The 24,187-nt window shown below is 45.2% G+C and overlaps 1 long non-coding RNA gene across 1 annotated transcript in view; it reads left to right on the forward strand.

Moving 5' to 3' along the window:
• Positions 1 to 983: 983 nt before the first annotated feature.
• Positions 984 to 24,187, forward strand: part of LOC144755395 (uncharacterized) — a 37,205-nt gene continuing 14,001 nt past the window's right edge. The window contains exon 1 of the long non-coding RNA XR_013594888.1: positions 984 to 1,170. This is a non-coding gene — a long non-coding RNA (uncharacterized LOC144755395). The remainder of the gene's footprint in view (positions 1,171 to 24,187) is intronic.

Raw genomic sequence — 24,187 nt, forward strand, 5'->3', positions numbered from 1 at the left:
TTCGTCCACAGGTTTACAAACTCCTCGAAGAAGCTCTGGCTTGTGGCTGTCACCTTAATCACTCAAGTGAACACATGTTCGTTCAAGGCAACATCTCAGTATAGACGTACAGCACAGTATCCAACATTACATGCAGTTCCAGTCTCACGCAAGTAATGCAAAGACTTGTTCTGCAACTTGCCCCTACCACATGTGCCCCTGTCACTCAGCACGCTCCCCATCTCTGTTAAACTGCGTTGTTTTGATACATGTCTCATATTTCTTCTGGGAGAACTGAAATACAATCGTGTCTTACAGCACTAATATTTTGTCAATATGCCTGTCTTATTTCATTCTTCCCTCGCCCCGGTCAGCTGCATCAGGATGTGGATTCTGTTTGAAGGAAGATGGACTGGTCTTGCAAACTTTTCCTAACATCAGTAAGACGGTCTGGGGGATATTATCAAGAAAAGGCGATAATTATCGCTAACAGCAGTTAGTGCACCTTTTCTTATTGCTGTCCCGCCATTTTTATTGATGGACTTTTGACCCGAGAGGGGAGCTATCGCCTGTTAGCAGTGTGCTGGCAATACGCCGCTAACACGGCAATAGTTTCCCACGGTAGACAGCGATAAGAAAAGGAGCGCTAACTGTGGTTAGCAATACTTATTGCCTTTTCTTGCTAATATCCCCCTATGTATTTAAAAAAAGCTGGCACCCCTGAGCCCCACCAGTGACCTTAACACCGGTCGTCCAAAACCCGAAGGTGCCAGTTTCTACTGCAGTTTCCTTCATCTGCCTGCTGTAACCTGGAAGAGCTGTCTGTGTCCTGCTGCCTGCCTGTCTTGTTGCCTCCTTCTCCTGCTGCTTTGAAAGGGGTGTCACTGTTTTGTTTCCTTATGGGAGTGTTTCCAGAACATGCAAATTCCCACAGCAGTGACTAGTTCCTGCCTCCTTCTGTTTTTCATCTGGCCAGTGATCTACTCTACCTCCGTAACGGTGAAGACCCGCTGTTCCTGCTTCTGACCACACCCAGCCGTGCCAGATCGAACCCAGCTGCCTCAGCTTTTTATTTCCTTCGTGCCACCCTGACCTGCCGCTACTGTAGAGCAACATATCAGCCCTACTGGTCCTGCTTCGCCGCATCTACTCATTGGCACTTCAGTCAGCTGGATTTCATGGATTGATATGGTATTTTTTTTTTTTTAATATTTTGGGAGGCAGTTTTGTTCACATATATTAAATCGCTGTGCATGAAGCTTTCTGACATTTAAAATGTATCTGGTAACTCACTTACCAGTAACTGCCACTACGCTTCTGTTGTTTTAGCGCGATCTCTGCCTTCGGCTAGCGCAGTGTTCTTATCCTTGTTAACTCTGCAGTCATGTCCTTGCTTTTTTTTTTTTTTACTTTATTTATCATTTTGAAAATAAAAAAAAAACAATGATGCATCACGTGTTACATATCTAATCAGATAGATAATGGCGGAGTGGAAAGCACGCATATAAATCACAGAGTAAAGCATGATACATAAGTCGGGATGCTATAAAACAATGAGCTGTACAAACGGTGCAATATGTGAATTACAATGCAAAGAAAAATGGCAATGGAGAAGAAGAAAAAAAAATGCGTATGAAACCATTACTAAAATTATAGCATTGACGTGGTAATGTGACATTCAGTTCCACAAAAAAAGGACAATCATGATCAGAAAATCAAACGAATAAAGCTCCAATACAGATCATTTGGAAATTGCAAGGCACATTAACCCTCAGGAACTATGTGATTGTCTGGTTGGGACTGTCGGTCAACAATAATCTTGGTGATATATGATCGATACGGCCCCCAAATGTCAACAGGTCGGGACGCACTGGGGACCTGCGTAGAGTACTCCACACAATTAGCATTGCAAAAGGCCATGCTCCCAAGCCACGATTTCAATCTCGGAGGACGCCTCTCACACCATAGTAATACGACTTCCCTTTTCGCCAATAGGAACCCCAGTGCAGCAAGTTTTCTAACAGCGCGTGGGAAATTGGAAACATAGCCCAGTAACGCAATTTCTGGAGTGGGGACCAGGTTCATGCCTAAGATGTCGCTGAGCGTGTGGTGTACCTGGGACCAATAGTCAAGAGGAAGAGGACAGGTCCATGAGAGGTGGGCAAAATCGGCAAAGGGGGCCTTGCACTTGGGGCAGTGGTGTGGGCGACTAGGGTCTATTCTGTGTGAGCTTGTTGGGGTGTGATACAGCCTATGGAGAAATTTAAAATGGACAAGTTTGTCCCTGCTGTTCAGGGAGACTTTTTTCGTGGCTCTGCAGCACTGTTCCCAGTGTATGTCTGAGATGGGTTTCCCCAGATCCTCCTTCCACGCGGTACGAACTTTAGCGTCCGAAACGGGGATTGAGAGACAGCATAATTTGTATAGTTTAGAAACCAAGTGTGCCCCCGATGGGTGCTGGATGAGAAGCGTAAGTGGGCGACCCGGGTCAGGAGCCAATGGAAATGTAGGCAACGACGCTCGCAACATGGATCGCAACCTAGTCAAAACAAAGGAGTCCATAAACGATCGTTCAGTGAAGCGGGGGTCCTCCGATATGGAAAAGGCGTGACCCTCAGGAAAGAGATCACCAATAGTGTGTATGCGGAATTTAGTCAATGTGTTTTTGACAACCAATTCCCCGGTGATCGAGAACCAAGAGGCGTTGGGCAAAGGAAGGGCAGGTGAATACAACTGGTCAAGACCAATAAGTCTACTCAGTCTGTCCCAGGCCCAGCAAGTCGACGAGACAGTCTGTATGTCTTGCGGGTCACGAGGGAAGCCCCTAGGAAGCACATTAGAGAGGAGTCCAGGAAGGACCAAATCAGCTTCAGGTTTCAAATACAGAATGCGAGCATCTGGGTGGAACCAAGGGTACGCGTAGGAACATTGTGCGATTAAAAAATAAAGATAAAAATTGGGGACGCCGAATCCACCTCTTTCATATGGAAGAGTCATGATACGCCAGGTGACACGTAGACTTTTGTCGCGCCAAACCAAGCGCAACAGCAAAGTGTGTAATTGGGAAAAAAAGACTTTGGTGAGAGGTATCGGGATGTTACTAAAAAGATATAAAAAACGAGGGAGGACAATCATTTTAATTATGGCGATACGTTCTGCCATGGATAAGGGGAGGCGTATCCATCTCTCAACCTGACTTTCCAGCCAACTAACCGCACTACCATAATTTGATCTAATCATGGCTGCGGTGTCCAGATGAATATGAACGCCCAAATATTTGACGGAATCATTGCTCCACTCAAGGGGGAAGGGGCAGTTCCAAACGGAAGTGCAGGGGGTGAGCAGGAAGATCACTGATTTGTGCCAGTTGATGCGAAGGCCGGAAAATGTGCCAAAGCGGGTTATTTCCACAATAAGGGGTTCAAGATTAATGTGGGGCATCCTGACATACAAAATCGTATAGTCCGCATACAATGAGATCAGGAGAGGACCAGTACGGAACTGGAGCCCCCGGTGTAGATGTTTTTCTTGAAAATGACGGACCAGAGGATCCATGGCCAGGATGAAAAGTAGTGAGGATAAGGGGCATCCCTGACGTGTGCCGCGCGACAAGGAGAACGGCTCGGTTATAGTGCCATTAAGGCGTATCCTAGCCGTAGGCGCAGTATATAATAGCACTACCGTGGAGACGAAGCATTCTGGCATGCCCATACGTCTCATAATGGACAGAAAAAAGGGCAACTCCTAAGAGTCAAACGCTTTCTCAGCATCGAGAAGGATCGCGGCAGCTGGCGTGGAGGGGTCTATTTGGTGTAAAACAGCACACAGGGTCCACCAGTTCAGCGAAGTCGAGCGGTGTGGCACAAACCCAGACTGAGCCGGAGAAATAATAGACTCCATCAGCAGTGAAAGCCGGATAGCTATAACTTTAGCCAGAATCTTATAGTTGAGAATTAGTAAAGAAAGAGGCCTGTACGAGCTGCATAATTTGGAGTCTGTGCCCGGCTTGGGAAGGAGAATGATGACCACCTCTCTAAACGTGGGGGGCAGACGACCCGTCTCAAATACCTTGGCATATACTTCGACTAATCGCGGGACTAAGGCCTCTTTATAGGCCTTGTAAAACTCGGCAGAGAAGCCGTCTAATCCGGGCGCCGAGGAACCTCTTAACGCATAAATAGCTTCAACTATGCCATCCTGAGTAATGGGAACAGCTAGAAATTCTTGCATGTGTTATTCTAGATATTTTCTCGTTGAGATAGTCACCCTGATCTCTCAAGCCGCCCGTCAGTGTGAACGTGTATAACGTTTTGTAATAGGACAGGAAGGCGTTACAAATGTCTGGCATGGAATAAAGTAAAGTACCCTGGGGATCCTCGATTTCTCTGATGTAAGATGAATTATAAGGGGGACAAGGTAGCTGAGCCAGTAATCTGCCGGGGCTGTCGCCTTCACCATATTCACGCGCTGTATGTTGTTTAGTAAGGCATTTCAGTTCCCTGTCAGCATCCACCCTGAATTCCATCATTAATGACAAGCGTTTGGCTTCCATCTCCCTGGCAGTTCCCTGTCTAAAGCGGCGATGTCCTTTTCAACGCGGGATAGTGTGGAGCGAATGTCCCTCAAAACTCCAACATGTTTAGATATGCAAACTCCATGAATGTACGCCTTGAACCCCTCCCATAGAGTCGCCCAGGAATCCACCGACCCAGTGTTGAGGTCGAAGTATTCTTCAATTGCCTGCCGGACTTCCTCGGTAAAGACGGGGTCGGAGACAGCCCTACTGGGAAATCGCCACTGTCTCTCATATCCCCCCAGCCTGGGAACCTTTAATTTAAGGACTATTGGCGAGTTGTCTGAGAGTGTGCGAGGGAGTGTGAGGAGGTTTTCCACCCAACCGGCCACTCCAGGAGAGAGGAGCCAGTAGTCTATTCTAGTCCAGGTATTATGGAACCCTAACCCTAAGTGATGTGTAAAGTCAGGGAGGTGCGGGTGTAGCCTCTCTTCGATGTCAATTAATGAGAAGTGTGCGCGTATGTCAAGAAGAACCAGGCATGATCTAGTCTTAGGGTCGAGTGCCGCTCGCTTTGAGGTGTTTTTGCCCTGTGAACTGCTTGCCGCTACAGGAGTAGCTGAGAAGATTCTGAATCATCCTTGGTTTCCAGTGGGAGGAGGAGACCAACTCCGTGGCCGCAGAGGAGGCGAGAGGCGCGGCCCCGGGACTGCGAGGTCCAGCATTCAACACCAACAGCTGGGTCCTCTTCCCGCGTGAGCCGCGCCCCCTCCCAGTGCCACGCCCCCTCTCATCCAAACAGGATCTTAAGTAAGTCCACTAACGCGCATCGCGGGACGCGCGCGGGTCGCAGCCCGGGGCGAAGCCCGGGCCAAGGGCGGGCCCGTTGTTGCCCGTTAGTGCCCGATAGAGGCCGGTCCGGGCCACTCCCCTTGGTCCCTATTGTAAAAGCTTTCCATCCTACAGCACACAGGACTATTGCACATGTCCACCATGCCTAGTAGAACCAGAAGTAAAACCAAAACCAAAACTGCCCTGGCTGTAGCTCAAATTACTGGACCGATAGACCAATTCATCTCACGGACCAACGAGGTAATTGATCATAGTATCTCTCTTCTCGAACGTAGAGTGTCACTGGACCTCATGAATGCAAAACGTTCGTCCCTGGGTCTTCTAGCAACTGCAGTTTCCCCTATCCAGCATACCCTACCTACCTCCTCCCTTCCCATGTCTGTGACTGTTGCTGATATTAATACAGTCCCTTGCACAGTTGATCTATCTGTAACTCAATCTGAGTCTGATTCACTATCATCTGATGACCTAGAGGCAACCCCCGACCTAGTAGCCTGTCAAACACTCGAAAGACCAGTATCTAATATAGACAATTATCTTCGAGGAGTAAGGGAAGGAGCCATTCCCAAACAAGGTAGTACGAATCCTTCTGACAACGCAGTAGCTCCTGCCATTCCTATAGAACATGAGAGGGAGCCTGGGAGGGATCGATCCAACCAGTCAACGCAACTCGCACAAGTAATGACAACAATTCCAATAGAAACCAACCTCTTACTCCCTTCTATCCTCATTGAGGATATAGATAACCCCTGTAAAACTTGTAAAACCACATCCCACATACTAACCTCAATCAAAGATCTTCTTTCTCAGCAGCTGAAACCTATACAAATCAGTATAAGGTACTTGGAAGCCCAATTAGCAATTTTTTCATCCACATATCCTACTACAAACTCACATCCAGCTAAGCAAGGGACAAGAAACGTTATTCAGCCCTCAAAAGCACCTCTTCAACCACAACCACCTATAGCAACAAAACAATTAGTCCAGACCATTCCACCTTCTCATAAACCTCAACATAATGTCCCAACGAAAAACCTTCAAAATTCAATGCCTAGTGTACAAAAGTCTAAAACCACTACGGAGCTGCCCCAACGCACGCCCAGTACAGGTCGGATAAAACCAGGAACAACAGGGAATACAGCAGGCAACGTAACCACGAATCCTGCTATAAATAAATCGACACCTATATCCTCCAAACCAACGGTCTTACCCCAGCTGATATCTAAAAAGACCCCAAAAAAGACACCAGGAGTTAGGCGTCCAGTCCACCTGCCGCCAGAGGCTACCCCATATATAACCATTCTTACTGGAGTACCTGAACTAACGGAAGGTATGACAGAAACTGCCTGGTCACTCAAAAATAAGGTCATGCAGTGGCTAAGTATCAATAGGCCACTAGAACCTCACCACTCCGGAGGGATCTCTACAGTCCGCAGAGTAACATGGGTAGGTGGAGAACCTAAGTCGATCCACGGAGACTGCATTATAGTAACATGCAGAGATCCATCTACCGTGGAACACATTTGCTCCTGGCCCTCATTGGAGAAAAAAGGTGGAATAGATGCCCAACACCTTTCTTTCTTCTATCCGCCATTGAACTCACATCAATATATCCCAACCTGGAACTGGCACCACCCTCAAGAAGATCAATGGAAACAGGTGGGCTATACTTATGGCCATGGAAATAGAAATAGATCTAGAGATTGGCAAAGGCAGCCCTGGCAAGGCAGACCCTATCATCCACAGGAGGGCTGGCAGGGCTTTCCAACAGGAAACCGTTTTGACTGCCTAGAGATGGTGGATTGACCGTTTAGGTCCCAACCAAAGAGTAAAAACATCTACACCATGTCCTCACTAGCAAACCCTAGACACCACCTATTCCCACCCAAATCTGGAAGCCAAGCAAAACAAACTTCGCCTATCAACACAAACTCTAAGCTAGTGACTGTGGTAGACACCTCCCACATTTCTACTAACGGACCGACGACCAGAGTTTCCGTTTTCCCTAGGGATAGGACAGATCCAAATTCCCATCGACCAAACGATTCGAGAGATACCATTATCCCTCCTCTGATCTTGACAGAGATTTCGACAGAGAGTTTTTCGAGGGAACCCCCCGTCCCATACGTATCCCCTGATTCTAAAAAACTGAACCTTTCCATTATATACTGGAATGTTGCAGGACTGTCCTCCAAAATAACATCAGAGTCATGGTCTGAAACAGTAAGGGAACATCAGATACTCTGTCTTCAAGAAACATGGTGCACAACTCCAAAATATCTAACGGGATATAAAACCTTCTTCACCTCAGCAGTGCAGGGAGCTATGGGCAGGCCCAAGGGGGGTCTCATGATTTACGTTGCCAATACTCTCCCCTGTATATCCATAAAAATGCTAAAAGAATCCTCGACCTACCAAATCATGCAAACAAATTTTACAAAAGATTGTACTTATATTCTTATCAATTACTACAATAATTCAGGTACATTGGATTGTTTGACAATCCTAACAGAGATTGCTACTTTTCTAACAGCCTTGCAAAATGATCCTAATCAAAATACAGCACACTTAATATGGGGCGGTGATTTTAATCTCCCACTGTGTCTCAACCATAGAAGTGGAATCTGTGGCTTGAAAAATGAACTTGGCAGTCCCATGCCCCACTTTGCCCACTCGACCTGTGGCAACAAATTAAATGAGATTATATTCTCTCTAGACCTGGACTTTGCAAACAAACTAGTAGACCCACAGCAATACTTTTTGCCAACTTTTCATGGAAGAGGCTTCTTAACAACCATAGACTATATATTGTCCTCCCATTCTCTCAAGGGGCAAACAAACTAGTAGACCCACAGCAAGACTTTTTGCCAACTTTTCATGGAAGAGGCTTCTTAACAACCATAGACTATATATTGTCCTCCCATTCTCTCAAGGGGCAACTAACAAACTTTGCAACTGGGACAAATGTAATGAGTGACCACTGCCCTCTCAGTGTAAGAATTACCCCAAAATTGGTCAATGCACACTCTGTAAAATCGAGTCTTTTAAACCAGCACTCACTAACTATGAATAAACTGAATGGCTACACGGTCAAATGGGCCAAGACTGACCCGGTGGAGATGACAGAGAGGATCCTCGAAAAATCTAAGCCTTGGATACTGGAATGCATATCTTTAGAGACTACACCTCGAACAATTGTTAATAGCTTTCACAACATCCAAGAAATAATCAGTAATGAACTATTTGTCAAGCTAAAGAACAATAAGTCCTCTACTATGAGATGGTTCGACGCAGCCTGTCGGAAGGCCCTTTCAAGCCTAAAGGAAGCCTTACATAGACCTATAAGAGATCACGTGGAAATTTCCAACCTAAGAAAATCATACAACTTAGCCAGACGGGAACGCAAAAAAGAAATCAAACAAGATCTATGGTCACAACTCCACGACAGCAGCCAAAGGAAGGATAGTGCCCTATTTTGGCAAGTTATAAGATCTCCTTTTCTGGCCGACAGTATTGAAGGCCAACACCTAGATGTGGCAGTAACTGAAGAAGACTGGGTCATGCATTTTTCCAAAATCTTTGGTCCATCAGCCCAAATTGCAGCAGACATCGGACCAATACCAAGTGATGCCCACATATCGAAGAATAACATCTATCCGATAAATATTCATTTCCAACTTAGCGAAGTCATCAAAGCAATCAAGGCATCGAAACCAGGCAAGGCTCCGGGCCCCGATGGAGTTCCATTGGACATCTTCCTCCATAATACAGAATTTTGGTCACCGATAATCACTCGGGTTATGGCAGCAGTAACTTCGGTTGGGCTCTTTCAGTCATGGTCGACATCAACCCTGTTACCCATCTTTAAAAAAGGCGACCGCAACGACCCAGCCTGTTACAGGCCAATCTCCCTTCTGGATTCCATGGGTAAAATTGCAGGTCGAGTGCTCCTGGACCGTTTACAATCTTGGGCCCAGGAAAACAACATCATAACCGACCTGCAATACGGTTTCCAGAAGGGGCTTGGGACCGTGGAACAGGCCCTCAACCTTGCCCTCCTGACTGGGAAATATGTTGGCGCTAAAGGAGGTAACATCTTCCTCGTCTATGTCGACCTCAGCGCGGCATTTGACTGCGTCCAACATGGAAAACTCTGGGAAATACTCAGCGACCTTGGAGTGGACCCCCCATTAATAGTCTTCCTACGCGAACTCTATTCAAATGCCTCTGGGCGAGTTAGATTCGGTACCAACGGTGAGTTGTCCCGCTCATTTCCAATAACAAAGGGAGTAAGACAGGGTTGTGTACTGGCTCCCTTCCTGTTCAATCTTTACACCAATGGACTAGAGCAGGCTATGCTGGAAGGGATACACAAACAACAAAGGAGTGACTTGGCACAAGCATTTAAAAAACAACAACCACGGTTCCCTTAACGTGTGGTGAAGGTTAAATAAATAAATAAACCCCCATGAAAAGTGCTCTGTCTTCATCTAAGATAAAATGGTACTGCCAGTTCCGTTAGTATACCAACTGGTACGCTTCTCACCCTCTAGAGCTAGCAATCTACAGTGGTGAAGCTCTATTCATTTAGAAGGACCCTCACTCACCACTAGTTGGTGACATGCTTCATCATCGGGTCCCCGCTAGGGTGACCGAGTATCACCCTAGCGTGCTACAACGCCTGACTACAGCGGAGCAGGATGTGGTGAGTGGAACAGTGCCCAAATCAAAAAGTGACTAAACGTGTGGTGTTAGTGCAAATTAAAAAATGCATAGGTTGTAACCAGGTCAAAATTTTTTTAATGATGGTCAACCCGCATTGATTAAAAATTGTGAGTGGACTAGACAAGGTTCTGAGTTACGGAACCCGAGTCCTAAAAATCGGTCGACATGTTTCTGCTGTTTTTTTGCATTTTGCTCAGCTTTCTTCAGGACCTAATAATTAGTCCTCCGGTGGTGTGCGCGCACTAAGGCGTACCCTCCCAGGAGGCTCTAAATGTGAAAAATAATTAAATATAAAAATGTGTGAAAAAATTATCACACAACAGTTAACCATGTCATCTCATGCCATTTGCAGAAACAATCATAGCAACCTATGGGAAAAAAAGGACAGAGACAAAGACAAACAATGACACATAATTAGATCTCAATTGTGGTCCAATATTTCAGAATAAGCTACATTAATGGAGCTGGCTTCATGTGTCATACTGGAAACAAAGCCCGTCCAAATGTGACGGTGCAGTGTAATATCATTTATATGAATGGGTGCCGATTGCTTCAAAATTATGGATCAGATCCCAACATGCCCGACCAATTCTGCCGGTAAAGAGCGGGGCAAATCGCATGTATATCCTGCTTTCAATTCAAGTCAGACTTGCCTTATACATATGGCTCATTCGTCCCATAATAATAATCATAGTCGAGTGAAGGATTAAACGTTCCGTTTTTAACGTCATGTGTACAATACATAACTCAAGGGCTTTGAACCTCTCCATAGCAGAAAAGAAACGAGAGTGCTATATTTCTTAATTACTCACAAAAAGCGGGACATTAAGATGCCCCTTCGGTGAGGGTGGCGCGGGTGTACTTCACGCGGTGGCTTTCTGCAGTGGGAGAAAATAAAGGGCGGAGGCATGTATCAATTTCCCCACTATCGGAAATAATAATAGCGCGGAAATCCAGGGGCCCCGGGCGAATATTTAACTGGTCGGGTATCACTTACTTCTGCACTCGCGGCTCCCCGCCCGTGACCTGCTTTCTTGTCCAACCCTCCCGGAAGTGGTAGTTTCACCGGGAACTCAGCCTGTGTATATAGAACGCCCTGGGAGGATCAGAGTACACCACGTGGGATGCTTGTAGTCACGTGGTGTCATCCGCGGGAGCAATCTTAAAGGGATACAGTGCTAAAAAGTGGGTTACTAATGCCGAGCATCGCGAGTTCGAGCCCCCGCATTGACATCAGTAACCACACTGCGCTGTAATTTATAGTAATGTTCTCGAGCCAGCAGTTAATCAGTTTTCATTATTACAAAAAGTCTCATTTCGAATATATGATGGGTGATACTTATTATGTCAAGGAAGCAGAGTATCAAGATGCTAATTACATATGCTGCTTCTTCATACAAATGGAGCAATTAATAATAATATTGATACTAACAGCGCTTCCCTTAGTCGAACACTCAACATACTCCCTACATAGGTTTACTGTTCAGAGATGATAAAAAAAGTCGAGTTTGTCAACTGTTATATGACATAGAGAACCAGAACATGACAAATCATGGACATAGTGTAATCCTCTATCTTCGCAGGACACTGCCCCATGGGATATCATCATTGAGACCAACCCTATTTGTTCCAAGGCGATACACCCAACGTTGTTCACGTTCAAAAAGCGACGCCTCAGACCCATATTCTTGATGTTCTAGAATGGTCCACTGTAAGTCATTGGGGGTATGTCCAGCCTGTAGAAAGTGTGCGGTGAGTTTTGTGGTCATCTTTTTACACCGTATATTACTTCTGTGTTCACAGATTCTGATTCTTGTACGCCGCGTTGTCATTCCCACGTATTGGAGGCCACATCTGCACGTAATGAGATACACCACGTTGGTGGTGTTACAATTCGTATGACCACGCTGCTCCCAACGGGTGCCATCTGTCAAGTCTAGATATTTGGTATTGGAAGTCAGGTGGCACACGTTGCAATTACCACATGAAAAATGGCCTTTAACCGGTGGAAGGCCCCATGCGTTGAGAACGCTTGGTGTGGGATCAGTCGTCCTTTCAGTTCTGGGTCTTGTGTGGACCAACGAGTCCTTCAGGCTAGTTGCTCTCTTGTAGGACAGTAAAGGTTTCTTCCAATCTGCTTTATTGCTGGTTATAATCCTCCAGTTCTTCTTGATACTTTTACTCACTGCGTTGGACAGCGAATTACAAGTAGTAACGCAGGTTAAAGGAATTTCCTCCTTCTCTTTGGGGGGATTTTCATCCAACAGAATATCCCTCTGCTGGTTGCGAGCCCTCTTGTGACTCTTGTTGATTATCCTCTGTGGATATCCTCTGTTTTGTAGTTTGATAGACAAAGCATTAGCTTGTGATTTAAAGTCAGTGAGGTTACTGCAGTTGCGACGTATCCTTAAATACTGCCCATACGGGAGATTTTCCCGTAGGGCTCTCGGGGGGTAGCTGGTGAAGTGCAACAAATTATTTTTCGCAGTTTGCTTGTAGAATGTCGTTGTCTCAAGCCGATTCTCCTTTCTCCTGATTTGGACATCCAAAAAGGTCAAATCATCTCTGGAATATTCATGGGTGAATCTCAAATGATCGTCAAGTCTATTCAGCCATGTAAAGAAATCCAACAGAACCGCTTCATCGCCTATGTAGCGCTGCCACATGAGTATGTTGTTACCGAACGGGTTCAGGGCGCTCAAAATATTCTTAGCCTCAAAATCGAAGACATATAGGCCCGCCACCGACGGAGCAAAGGTACTGCCCATCGATGTCCCCGTAGCTTGTAAGTAAATCTTGCCATCATGTTCAAAGAAATTACGTTTCAGGGCAAGGGTAGCGCATTCCGTTACAAATACCTTTGATGTGGCATACTCCCAAGGTGTTCTCTCAAGGGCTTCTTTCACAACCTTGATGGTCTCATCCTGCGGGATGCAGGTGTATAGACTCTCAATGTCCATTGAGACAAGAAAGCATTGGTCATTTGGTAAGGTAATGGATCTCAGTAAAGACAAGAAACTTTCGTGTCCTTCAGATAGGTACATGTGGATTGGATGATGGGTCGCAAGAAAAAATCACAGTATTTTGAAAGGGGTTCAAGCAATGATCCTAAACCTGATACTATCGGTCTTCCAGGTGGGGGTAACTTCCGTTTATGAATTTTAGGTAGTATGTAAAAATAGGGTACCCGGCCTTCTGAAGTTGTTAGGAAATCTGCCTCTTTTTTAGTGATGTAACCATCCCTTTCCGCTGTTGACACCAACTCACAAATCTCATCTCGTAGATCATCCGTCTGGTCCACCATTAGGGGGACGTAATTGGTGGCGTTGTTCAACAGGCGTAAACATTCCGCATCATAGTCTTCTTTATTAAGAATTACAATGCCACCCCCCTTGTCTGCTCCTTTGATAACGATCTTGTCGTTTTTCTTGAGAGTTTGGATTGCCTTAAACTCATCTGCAGTTAGGTTTTTGTAAGGTGTTGGTTCCTGCATCTGTTCCACTTCCTTGAATACTGCCTGCTCAAAGGCCAGAATCTCGGGAGCGATAGTGTGTGGGGGGGGTACAAAATTAGATTTCAACCTGAAATCAGTGTCACTTTTTACTCCGGTTGTTTGATCTGTGCCACCCGACTCAAAGAAGTTCTTCAGTCGCAATTTCCTAAAGAACTGACTTAACTCACAGTGGAGTTTGAACCGATCAAGTCGGGGTGTAGGAATGAACCCTAACCCTTTTTCCAGAACGGTATTTTCTGCCCTTGAGAGTTCGTGAGATGAAAGATTCACCACTAAACTTTCGCGTTGCTGGGGCCCGGTCTCTGGTCCGCCGGAGTCGTCTTGGACTGGTCTCCTGTGCTCTCTGGTTGTCCCCAGTGCACTTGATTGTTTCCTTTCTGCCTCCACCGGTTGCCCCGCCTGCCTCTGTCCTGAAAAGGAGGCGGGTATCCTTGTTGGTTCATTGGAGGATATGGCATGAAATGTGGATTCCAACCCATCATTGGTGGGAAAGGTTGGAAAGGATTGTGGTTATAGGGGCCCATCCCCTGTTGGTTGTATGGTGCATTCCAAATGGGGGGGTGCGAATCTGTTGTAAATTGTTGATAACCCCGTCCCCTCCCTCTATTTTTGCCCCTACCTCTTCCCCTTTTCCCAGTGCTGTCTGAACTAGACCCACTGTTGTTGGAATCTGCCGAGGAATCTGAGTTATATCCAGCATTAGTGGAAGGGACAAAATCAGGTGTAGAATAGGGATAGGCTTTGGCATAGGACCATCTCTTCAGATCCTTTTGTAACTTTTGGGATTTTGACTGGGCTAAATTCTCTCTGAACTCATTTTGTTCTTTGTTCAACTCGTCCAGTCTTTTTTTATACCCAGTAATAGTCACTTTGAAATGGGCCTCTGTGGTCTGTATCTCAACCATAAGTGCTTCCGAAAGTCTAAGTGCTGTTTTTATAATTAGAATGCCCCAATCCCTTGTGCAATGCCAAGCAATCTGAGCCCATTCTTTCCGGAAGGCAGCATCTTCCAGGAATATTCTCGGGGCATTAGTAACTAGTAGTCCTTTAGGAGCGGAATTGTTCGTTAGGTATTCTTTAATCATGGTACCGTGCAGTATTGCTCTTAACAGGCCCTCAACCTTGCTCTCCTGACTGGGAAATATGTTGGCGCTAAAGGAGGTAACATCTTCCTCGTCTATGTCGACCTCAGCGCGGCATTTGACTGCGTCCAACATGGAAAACTCTGGGAAATACTCAGCGACCTTGGAGTGGGCCCCCCATTAATAGTCTTCCTACGCGAACTCTATTCAAATGCCTCTGGGCGAGTTAGATTCGGTACCAACGGTGAGTTGTCCCGCTCATTTCCAATAACAAAGGGAGTAAGACAGGGTTGTGTACTGGCTCCCTTCCTGTTCAATCTTTACACCAATGGACTAGAGCAGGCTATGCTGGAAGGGAGCCAGGATCTACCCCAGATAAACCACCGCCCGATACCTACACTGCTATACGCCGATGATTCAGTCATCTTAGCCCGTACTTTGAATCAACTTCAGAATCAAATTAACAAATATAGCAGTTTCATGGACTCACTTGGCCTCAAAATTAACATAAAGAAAACCTTTACTATGCACATTGGCCCCAGGGTTAAAAACCATAGATCGATATTGGTGGATAATACGAAGCTGGAAAAAACCTCAGTCTACCCCTACCTAGGAATTCTGGTGGACGATGCGTTAAATTGACGTCAAGCCACTGCCACTAGAAACCTTCACTTTCATCGTGCAACATCGGCCCTGATCTCATTCTCGAGGAAACTGGGGAAACCCGCGCCACCTGAACTTTTGAAAATATACTACGCCAAGTGCCACAGTGTGGCTACTTACGGAGCAGGCGTATGGGGGTATGCCCATATAGACCATCTACAAGTAACGGAGAACGGCTTTATTAAATATGTCCTAGCCCTCCCGCAAAGCTCCCCGACCTTTGCTTCGCACAATGAGCTCGGCATGGAACATATTACTGACACTATACGCTCTCAACCCATTTTACTGTGGCAACGTGTATGGACCAAACCTGAGTGTCACTTAACCCGTTCCCTCATTACAGACTGTTTAGCTCTATCCAACTGGCATAAGATCCCATGGCTGATTTATGTAAGGAACTTTTTTAATGACCTCGGCTGCAAGTCCTACTTTGAAGATCCTGCTACTATCGAAGATATCTCCAGGAAACACTTAAAATCAATGTGCTTGGCACACCTGAGAGAGCTCCGAAACCAAGCTGAGATCACAAAATCTTCAAATGAACAAATTTGTGCAATACAACCTCTCAAAGGCATGCAACCCTACCTGTCCTACTTTTTGTCAAACTATGAGAAATTCTTACTAACAAGATTCCGTTTTAACACATTTTTTCGTTTAGTCTCTTTTCCGGAAATTCAAAACTGGTCCCGCAAATTGATGAACTGTCCTTGCGATGGAATTTCTCTACAGACAACGATCCATGTTACTTTGTTCTGTAAATATTACAAATCTCCACGTAAATCATGGATTATCCCACTCCTTCGATCCAGTGGTCATAGACAGTGCTACTCCGCATTCCTCTTTCTGCAGAGCTTGAACACACCACATGAAGCTAAATCCATAGTGACTTTTCTTAAAGCCATCATCACATTACGTCAAAAAATTTTAAACTGATCAGAAACATTTAAATCATAAGCTTCTGCTAAGTATCTTTTTTAACCTTGTCTTTTTTAAATTTATGTTTGTGATGAAAACTTTTTTCTATGTACTTTTTATGATTATACAATTGATAATCGAATAAAAGTTATTGAACTGAACTTAGTGTCGGGGGAGGAGGAGGTGCTGTCTCGAGAGGGATTCATTAATAAATTAAAGTCTCCTCATACAATCAACAGTCCGGGCTCGAGTGTGAGAAGGCGCACCCGCAGGTCTTGGAAAAAAGAAGGGGAGTCGACGTTGGGGCAATAGATCCCGACCAATGTGAGCTTATGTCCCATAAGAGTACCAGTGACAATCAAATAACGACCGTCTTTGTCAGTCATATTGTTGAACAGAGCAAACGGTACTCGCTTGTGTATAAGTATGGCCACTCCCCTGGAATATCTACTATAATTAGAAAAAAACCTGTGGGAGCCCCAGCTTTTGGCGACCTGATGGGAATCAGAAGATGCCAAGTGTGTCTCCTGTAGAAACGCAATATCAACGTTATGTCTAGTGATTTAATTAAAAACCTGTTTGCGACACGTCCCTGCTTCTTCAATGTTCGTTGCTGCTGATGGACGCCCAGCTGCTCCAACGTGCCGTGAGCCACCCGGTTCAGTGTCTGGAGCGTGCCGCCATCTTTTGGTTGGCAGAAGGCACAACTTTTCACTATGTACTGCGCACATTAAGCGCAGGTACCACCAAAGGACTTTGTTCTTTGCCAACCAAGCTGTTCATTTAAAAATAATAGGCTTCAGACTTGACCGGGTACTCTCCACCTCGCAACACTCATTTCATTCCATTCTTTGTTTTCCACCGTCAGTATCCTCTTATTTTTTTTGTGAGGTGAGCCTCTCCAAGCCGGTTAGTGCTGAGCAAGTTGTTTGTTTGTGAGTTGTTTTAATGTTTCCTGCACCTTCTTCCACCTATATCTTTAAATATTTCTGCAGTTGAACTTATTTTCTAGCACCGGTTACCATGGAACATTTTGTGGGACATACCTTGTCTTCAGAGTTCTTGCACACTCGGGTGAGAGGTCGCTCACCAGTGTTAATTGCTCACTTTACTTTGTTCTTTTCTTTTTAAGGTTTTACCACAGTAACCATTCTGCATTACCTAATTCATGACTACGTACTTTATTTGATGATTATTTGTCACACTTTTGTGGTGTCTGTGCGTGTGGTACCCGATAGGACTGTAGTTGTGGGCACTTTACATTTTCATTGTGTACATGCTGTAGCTTATTCTCAAAGTTCTGCACTTTGTTTTTGATATGTTGCTTGTGTGCTGTGTTATGCTTTCAGATTCCCTTATTTTTTATATTGTTGTGCAGGGGGTACTGTGCTCATGATTTTGTTAATTGTGCTTTTTGCCGATGTTCCGTGTGGAGCGTATTTTCCACACATCACAACCCAAATTTCGGTTTGGGTGGACTTTCTTATAAGAGTATAATTTCCACACGAAACAACCCAAATTTCAATTTGGGTGGAGTTTCTGCTTGGTGTCTGGTCTTCTTGTGTTCCAGGATATGTTTTTGGGTGAAAGGTTTATTCAAGTGTGTTGTTGTGTTGGTGCAATGTGTTACACCCTTACAGGTTCGTGTGGAGCGTACTTTTCCACACATCACAACCCAGATTTTCTTTTGGGTGGAGTTTTTGCTTGGTTTTCTTCTCGTTCCGTGTGGAGCGTAGTTTTCTACACGTCACACCCCATCTGTACTTGGGGGAAGTACTTAAATGTTGAGTTAAGTGTTGTGATTGCATAGATTCAGTGTACACATCACACCTTGTCTTTTGGTGGGGGAAGCATTGAATTTCTTGCAAGTATGTTTCCTGTCGCGCCTTTTAGCCAGGACCCTTCCGACCTTTTGTTGGCCTGGCCAGCCTGCTTGTTTGGTTTTTGGAGTTTTGTTTATGTTTTGGTGGTGTGGCAGTGTGTGTGTTGATTTGGCTTGGTTTATGTGAGCGTGGATTGGTTTTTTTTATGGAAAAGGGAGAAGTGATGAGTGTTAGAATTGCTGGATTACGTGACCCGTTTACTTCTACCAAATATTTATCTTTTGCTATTTTGTATACATCTATATCACCATCTACATGTATTGCATGTTGCCACTCTCTTGCATGTAATTATTATTTGTCACCTTATGCATGCACCTATTTTATTGTGATTCTTTTCCTGTTGTTTTCATTTGGATTAAGAAACTGAGATGTGTTATACCTGCTGCTCAGCCTGTCTGTCTGTGGAGTGGAATGTTGGCGTGAGAGCTGGTTGTGGAATGTTGGATGAGACAGACTGTCAGTTGGAGGAGGGACTGAGCAGCAAGGAGGCTGCTCCTTGTAGGGCTCTGCATAAGATCTTAACTTGGAATAAATCTACATAACGAAACGAAATGGAATGGACCTACTTCTTTACAACAAACAAGTAACATACCTACAACAAGTCAGGACAATTGGCTTTGTCAATGGTTGTTAGTTGCATAAGATAAATAAGCAGCAAGTATGGCTTGTATATAATATTGAAAAAGCTTCACTTAAAGCCCTAGTGATACCACAACGATGTTGCTGCTCCTGAGTTTCAAAAAGAGAAGGGAAATCCAGAGCGAAAATGACTCTCTTTAAAGGTTTTCCTTTCCCCTACAACGCTCACCTGGCATGACGTCATGCCGGAACTTCTCCACTAGTGAGAAGTGAGCAGCGCACATCGATGTGCCTGCTCTACTGCAGTCGCCAAAAAATCGGACTGCCTATGCCAGGGCACAAAACAGAGCCCGATAGAGACCTTTTCGAGGCCTCCCTAAAAAAACTGCCGGTGCTCAGACCTGGCCCACTTAAAGCCCTGACTTTATGTGATAAAAAAGATATTTTAGGACTTCTGCAGAGAGAGGCAGTAGGGGTTCCCCCCTGGAATATTGGTTCACCTCGGAGCAGCTTCTGATTGAAGGTGTATGCTTCCACACAGTACAGGCCCTTGCTCGGATAGCGCTGTAGCAAAAAGAAATGTGCCCCCCTCTGCAGTTAGTGAATAAAAGGGGTGCCCATTTTGTGTTCTCCAGTTAGTCAAATATCAAATCACCGATTGGCGTCTTAGCTTGATCACATTAGTAGCAAGTTGTTGTTAGAGCAGAGGGCAGTGCGTAGTTGCAGGAGGTGAGGGCAGATAAGAAGGAGTTAATGGTACGTAAAATGTCCCCTTCAGCAGCTAAAATAAGAGCAGTTTAATCGGAGTCATTTGAACCAAGTGAGAGGGACCCAGCTGTCTGTAGGATATTCATGCAGGCCGTTCCATATGCCCCTCTAAGGATTGGCGCTCTGGGCCTAAACCCAGCTCGGCCATGCCAAAGGCCCTGCCTCCCCCGAAAAGGCTTATCCTCCAAGCAGCGATGAGCATTTGTAATTGTATTTATATACCACTTACTACCCCTAATGAGGTGTCAGAGCGTTTTTTTGGTGAGCAGCACGCTACTCCGGAACCCAAAAGGATTTGTGTTAGACATGGGGAGATTACGTTATTTGCCAAGAATCCCCAGCTGTTGAGCGTCCCTGCCAAAACTCAAACCCGGTTCCCCAGCTTCGAGGTCAATCACCCTAACCGTTGGCCACATCCTTTTGAAGAATTCCAAAAGTGTTGTTTGGAAGTAGTAAAATTAGGTTTGGGGTGAAGGAACTAGGAATAGAGCTGGAAAGAGTCTAAAAAGGGTTATTTTGGAGATCATAGTAGTAGAAAGAGGTTTAGGATGAGCCAGAGGTTGCAGTAAAGAAAATATAGAGAAAGGAATAGGGTGAAACATAGGGTAGTGTGTTGGAGAGACGCAATTTTTTAAAATTTGTTTTATTTTACAGTAGGAGTAAACATAAGTACATGGAGTGTATACATGTATAAGGAAGGAGATTAAGCATGATTGTTTGCGAATCATTTTGCTTGATCAAATCTACTCATAAGTATGTTATTAATAAGTAATACTAATAGTGTGAAAAGTTATTAACATGTAAAACTTTCAAAAGTACAGCATACAAATGTGCAAGAAAAACACAACACGTTTAATATAGAAAAACTGCAATACTAAACGTATAGAGAGCATAGATAAACATGTGAAGTGATTCAATGAATGAATTTTAAAAATAATCATGAAAGAGAAAACTTGATAAAGTGCTAAGAAAAATTTACAAGTAGAACTTTGAAAATAATGATAGAGAAAACGTTTAGGGTAAAATGTCAATGATTTTGTTTTCTTTTGCCATAACAAGAAAACAACAGTTTTTTTAAATGTATTTTTATTTTTTATTTTTTATAAACCTTTATGGAAAAATAAACAACATGTTGCGTTACAATCAATCAGTGAGGCAAATGTATAGTCACAAATTACATACCCGTTACATCTACATAGCAAGAATGGTCATGATGAAACAACCCAGTGTACTACATGGCAGGAAAAAGTGTGGCGCTAAGCCTACAAGAAACCCTCTGCTGAATCGAAATGTGTGCAAGAGTTAGTGCTCAGTATCGTGGGGTCCGCCGACGGCAATCCCGCATGTGGTTGAGTAGCCGTACCGTCCGTGCCCACCAAGGTGCTGCTGTTGGGAGAGGTGGGGAGTGAAAAGATCTTTGCGTTGAAATAGGAAACAAGGGGGGCCCATATATCAGGCGGCCTGCTGGTGGCCGGCATCAAGTCCCAGATTTCCCCCAGCAATGTCCGGCAGTGTGCGGAGTCCTCCAGCCAGTCCTTTAGGTGCTGGTCTTCTTCCCCAGTGCAAGGACACCCTGCGCCTAGCAAGAACCAGTAGCATGGCGATGAGCTTCCGGCTAGTGTTGGGGAAGTGTTTCACATAGCCCTAGAGGCACACCAGGGGGTCGGGAGTGATGTGCGCGGAGGTGATCTTGGTGATGACAGAACACACGTCTCGCCAGTAGGCAGAAACGTTAGGACATAGCCAGGCCAAGTGAGAAAGTCAGCCGCAGGGGCACAGCACCGCATGCATCTATCACTAACAATAAGACCCATTCTGTGTAGTGTGGCAGGCGATCAATATAGTCAGTGCAAGTATTCGAAGTGAATGAGCCGCAAGCGATCGTTTGGGGACAAGCGTGTAATATGGTTGCAGCAGTACAGCCATACTTCCTGGGGAAGGTCCGCCCCCAGGTCCTCGCTCCAGACAGTGCGGGCGCAATCAGTGTAATTTGAAGTATAAACTAGGTCGAGGGTAGCAAGCGCAGGGGGGCTGAGGGAATGTGGGGTGAGATTCACGACAGGTTTCCCTAATTTCTTAATGTAGCAACGTATCTATTGGTCCTGTTGCACCGTCAAGGGCAAGAAAGGTTTTGTTGGGGGTAAAGGTCCCCCATAACAGCGAGCCCAAAATGTGCAGCACACTTGGCCATGCCGGCAGTCTGTAAAGGAGGGAAAGCTTGGTTGTTGGCGAGGGGCATGGCGAGAACAGAGAGTGTGCAGGCACCAGAGTACTTCCAAAGTCCCTCCCAAGTCCAACACAAGTTCTCAACAGTGTCTATCTCGCCACGCGGGGGTCTAGGTGGAATGAAGAGAGCGGTCTGCGGTGGCCAAGGAGCAACATGATCGGCTTCCACCATGACGTGAGGTTGGAAAGGCGTGGGGTGTAGCCAGAAGTGGAGAAAGATAGCCTGGGCGCTTAGGGCGTATAGCTTGAAGTCTGGGGTCCCCATGCCGCCACATGGGGAAGAGCGAAAATGCTGTATGCAATTCTAGGCCGACAACCGGCCCAGATAAGAGAGATTGCAAGAGAGGGTAATTTGCTAAAAAAGTGTGCTGTAAAAATTTCAGGAGTACCACCATTTTTGCAATGGCAATACGCCCGCCAACGACAGGGGGAAGCCTCTGCCACAATTGGATTTTGGTCTCTAGCCAGTCCATCGCACGGCTGAAATTTGCCTTCCATAACTCATCCACATCCCTGCTCAGCCAGATGCCAAGATATCTGGTAGGGCCCTATGCCCAGATGAAGGGATAGTCTGGGGCAAAGGGTGTGGTGGCGCCCATAAGATGGAAGAGAATAGAGTTGCTCCAGTTCACCTGGATACCGGACAGACCTCCAAACTGCACAACCTCCCTGATCAAAGGGGCGAGGTTTTCCTGTGGATTATGAATGTACAATGTGGCGTCATCCACGTACATGGAGACAACCAGGGCCCGGGCTGCAAAGCCAATGCCCCTGTAGGTGTGATGCTGTCTGAGCCGGGCAGCAAGGACTTCCATGGTAATGGCGAATAGCATGAGGGAGAGCGGGCATCCCTGCCTAGTGCCCTTCACGATGGTAATTGGCCCCACAATCTGACCATTTATCCTTATGCGGTGAGAAGAGTGTATAAAAGCTGGACCTTGCACAGAAAGACTGGCCTAAATCCCAGGCATGGAAGGAGATAGAAAAGGAAGGGCCATTCAAGGGTGTCGAAGGCCTTGGTGGCATTCAGAAGAGCCGCCACTGCTGGGAGGGAGGGATTGATCTGATGGAGGACGGCAAATTTGGTACAGAGATTGTGCAATGTAGCTCGCCTGGGAATGAAGCCGGATTGGTCCTGGCGAGCTATCAGGGGCATAACAGGAAGAAGGTGCAAGGCCAGCAATTTAGCGTAAATTGTATTATCGGTATGAATGAGGGATAAAGGGGGATAAGAGTCACACTATTCGGGGAATTTGTCGGGCTTTAAAAGGAGAGTGAGCAGGGCCTCACGGAGAGAGGGGGGAAGCAGCCGTTTTGAGATTTTGATTATACTTATGAGATTAATTAGATTCATGAATCTTTGAATATTGAATTTATGTATTTCTTGTGTTCTCTTAACTGAAGTGTGCTTTATTCTTCAGAAAAACATCAGTTTTATGGTTTCTCAATGAAGGCCTCAAACCTTGCTAGAGAAATTTCCTTTTTCCCCTAACGCAGGCCTCAGAAGAATGTATTTTATCCTTCATTATTTCTAAAATACTGATTTATGTGTTTAAGCTGTGCACAAACATATCACTCGAATTTCCTTCCTATGGTTAGAGTAATTCTTTTTATGAATAATTGTATCGACTATGTTGCAAGCTATGAGGAAGCGACACAAGAATGTGGACACATATTCAATATCTTTCCCTGCTTCCGAACAGCGATGATGACATCCACTTTAACAATGGACTGTAACATGAATCTCGGCTGAATGGGCTTGGAAGATGATCTAATCAATAAAAATGTGTAGAACTGTGAAATTGAAACATTAAGGGGTTGGATTTGTGAACATTTGGGGTATAATTATTACAGTGAAAAAATAACTGTTAGTAGCTGATTTTCTTGAAGAGAGCTCTGCTGCTGCACTCTCTATGCTACTCTGCTGGCTATATTCCTTGCAAAACCTGGGTGTGACATGCTGTTGGTCCAAATCTTTAAACTATCCTGATTTTTCTTGCACATCATCGGCTGGTGAATGATGCTCAAGCTATATCTCTTCGGCTGAAGGTTTAACGATCTGATTATTGCACGCTGTGCATCGGCTCATTGATCTTAGGTTCGTATGAATTTCTGAAATTGCACTCGGATAGTGCAATGATATTCTTTCGTCTCTCTCTCTCTCTCCTCTCACACTTGTTATTGATTTATGATGAATTTGCCATGAACTGTATTATTTTAGTTATTGTGATGTAATCTGTAACATTTGTGAGAAGTTGGCCTGGTATATGATGTCCACTATTCTAGTGGGCACCTTGCACCAGTCCAAACGACCCTTATTGATGGTAGGTTATAAAGTCAATATAGAAGGTAGGGGATGCACACCTGCTTTTCAAATTCATCCGTGTTTGTCCATGTTAATTCAATGTTGCGTGCTCACTGGTAGAGTGCCTTGCCCTGGTGGCACATGCAAACTAAATTACCAGATTTTGGAGCAACAATCCGCCCC

The sequence above is a fragment of the Lissotriton helveticus genome, chromosome 5_1, assembly GCF_964261635.1.
Source record: "Lissotriton helveticus chromosome 5_1, aLisHel1.1, whole genome shotgun sequence".
NCBI classification, from domain to species: domain Eukaryota; kingdom Metazoa; phylum Chordata; class Amphibia; order Caudata; family Salamandridae; genus Lissotriton; species Lissotriton helveticus.